This window comes from Apis dorsata, unplaced genomic scaffold (genome assembly GCF_000469605.1).
Source record: "Apis dorsata unplaced genomic scaffold, Apis dorsata 1.3 scaffold_17, whole genome shotgun sequence".
Taxonomy (NCBI): Eukaryota; Metazoa; Arthropoda; class Insecta; order Hymenoptera; family Apidae; genus Apis; species Apis dorsata.
This window is the reverse complement of record NW_006263319.1, coordinates 37695-41010: the sequence shown is the minus strand read 5'-3', so window position 1 is coordinate 41010 and position 3316 is coordinate 37695. Positions and strand designations below refer to the sequence as shown.

Sequence of the window (3316 nt, the reverse complement as noted above, 5' to 3'; positions counted from 1 at the left end):
AACATTTATTATATAAAAATTATTAATCATTTTTAAGAATTAAATAAATATAAAGTTTAAAAAATAAACAAAAACATAAGAAAAACATAAATCATATATAACAATAGATATATATGAAATATAATTAAAAATGATAATAATAAATTCCGATTTTGTGTAAATTAATTTAATAAAAAAATAATTAAAATAATTAAAACAAAAATAATTAATAATATATTCATATAGTGTATTTATTATACATTATATATCTATATACACTATATCTTTTTGATATTATTTAAATTTATCTAAATTGTAAATATTACAAAATTTTTATATAATATATTAAGATATAAATTTTTTTTTATTTAAGCATATCATAGCTTGACATTATCATATCAAGCATAATTTATTTATAAAATATATATATAATTTATTTATAAATAAAATATAATTTTATTATTGAAATTTAAATGATAAGAGTTCTCAGATTAAATTTCAAAATTTATCTTGTAATTCGATATCGATTTTTGTAAATTATATTTAATAATATGTTTATACAAATATATGTTTAATTTTCGAAAGTATGAGACAATTTTTTTTAAGGATAGTTTATATTTATTATCTTAAATTTCTTAAATTTATATAATAATAGTAAGTGAAAACAGAAACGTTTTATACAATGTAGTAATGAATGATTTTTTTCAATTATTATCAATATCAATTATATTAAATATTTATATTAAATAAAAAAACATGGCATTACAAGAATAAATCGTTTTCTAATTGTGAAAAGAAACGATATTTATTTGATCATTTCGAATCTTTTAAATTCAATCTTAATCAAAATATTTTCATAACTTGAAAGATAATATTCATATATTTGCAATTTATTTTAATTACTATTTTAAAATATTATTATTACTATGTACTATTATTTTTATTATTTTTTTTTACTAATGTAATATTTTTATTCTATATTCTTGTTTTTTTAGGTTAGTAAATATAATATATACAATGTATGTCTCGATTCAATTATTTATTTTTTTATTTCATTAAATATAAGATTAAATATTTATTCGAATAATTCCGATATTTTTGATATTATTTACTAATACAATGATATTGGTAGCTTGATATTACAGCAAATATTAACATATATCAAAGATTTCAAATCTCTACTCTGTAATACATTATGAATTTTCAATATTTAATATTTATGTACAAAATTACTTGAAAATCATAAGACAAATTGGTATCACATTCATCGATTATTATAATTGTTTAATCTAAATTAATTTCTAAGTTTAAATGAAGATACAATATTTTATTAATAAAATACCATTTTAATAAGACGAAATTGTTTGAAATTTTTATTATTTATTTTATTATAATTAAAAACGAATATAATTTTTTCATAAATTTAATACATATATTATAAATTAATTAATTGTAAAATATCGATCCAATATAAAAAGTTTAGAAAAGAGGAATTTTATTTTTTTATTACAAAATTTTTTTATATAAAATTTTTAACTAAAGTTTTCTATATATAAAATAAAATTGAATAAAATTAAATTTTTAAAAAAGATATAATTCGTTAATAAAAAAGATTTAATTGTAAATAATATTATTAACAAATGCATATTCCCAAATATTAAAATATTAAAATTTATATTGCTTTAGAATGTTATTTTTCTTTTAAATAAATTCAAATCAAATACATATTCATCTATATAATTTTTATTATTTTCTGATTATTTTAATTTTATATAATAAATTAATTTTATATATTATAATTTTATATATTATAATTTTCATTCTTTAATAATTTAATAATTTAAAAGAAAAAAGAACAATAGAATTATCCAGTTAATCCTAAATCACTCAAACTAAATCATTACATATTCAAATTATTTTATATAGTTCATAAATAATAACGCTAAATCAATATCGCTTAATTCCATTTCACCGCATCAACGCAAAAAAACAGCCAATGAAAGATATTTGTTGCTAACTTTTAAAATCATCAATGAAATTCCGTCGAGTCAGACTCTTTCATTCTTAGCAGTAATGGCTTAAAAGCAAAGACATTGATTTTCTCGAACAAATAAAAAAAAAGAAAAAAAAAGAAACGAACAAAAAGATAATAAGCGACCAGAAATGCAATTCTAACAATTTGACTTTGACTTCAACTGAGTTTCAATCGTAAATCAATTACTTAGATCTTTTTTCGATAATGTTTGCGTCTTCATGTCTGCAACCAGCCTAAATTCCGTAATTTTTCATTTATCTCTAGACAGTTGCATTTTTTGATTTTCTGAACGATCGGATCAGGCCATCCGCACTTATCGTCTTTATATGTTTATATAAATATTAAAGTCAAGGTATGATGCGTATTCCTATAAGCTTATTAAAATTTATTGCATTAGTTCGTTGCTGCTTTCGATAAATATGCAATAAACGACCGGTCAGACGAATAAATGGAAAATCTATGCAAATTCATTTAAATCGAATGCAACACTCGTGCAGAATGTTGAAGAGAAATAGATAGAGGAAGTAGAGGATGAAAATTGAATAAAGGGAAATGCGCGATTTTTTTTTCTTTTATTTCTATATTAAATAATTTTTTTGATTGAAAAATAAAAAAAAACACTTTGAAATGATTCGTTTGGATTCTAGAAGAATCAAAGATTGTTTTATAATGATTAGATAAAACTTTTACAACTTTCAGCTATTAGATTTGAGAAAAAAAATATTTATAATATGAAAAATTTTTGGATAATAGTATTATAGAATGATTGCGCTTTTGAGAAATTTAACTTCTTTATTATTCTTATTCTTAGTTATTTTATTCTTTAATCATTCCTCAATAATTAAGGAATTAAAAGTTACTCTAGATAAATCAATTCCAGTTAGATTATTATGAATATATATTTATAAATATAAATATATATATTTAATATATAATAAAATATATTTAACAGAAATTATATAATACTTCAAAAAAAAATAGAAAATCTAGAAAAATAAAAAATTATTAAATCCAACGATAAAAAATGGCAATTCAAATGACGAATTAATTCATTTTTTTTGTTTAGAAGATTAAGGATAAATTTATTAAATATAAAGAAGATTATGTTCAATATTTATTTTATAAATAAGATATATTACAATTGCCAAAAATCGTCAATCTTTAAATAATTATAGAAATATAGAATTTCTTCCACAGAATATTTAACACATTTAACGTGTTAGACCAGAATTTTTATTTTTTTATTAATTGTAATTATTTAATATATGTTTAAATATTATAATATAAAAATGATAATATCTA

General features: G+C 17.8%; 1 protein-coding gene across 1 annotated transcript in view; it reads right to left on the bottom strand.

Moving 5' to 3' along the window:
* The window catches only part of LOC102677544, a 27171-nt gene that overhangs the window by 4126 nt on the left and 19729 nt on the right, over positions 1–3316 (bottom strand). The gene's annotated exons all lie outside the window — the stretch shown is intronic.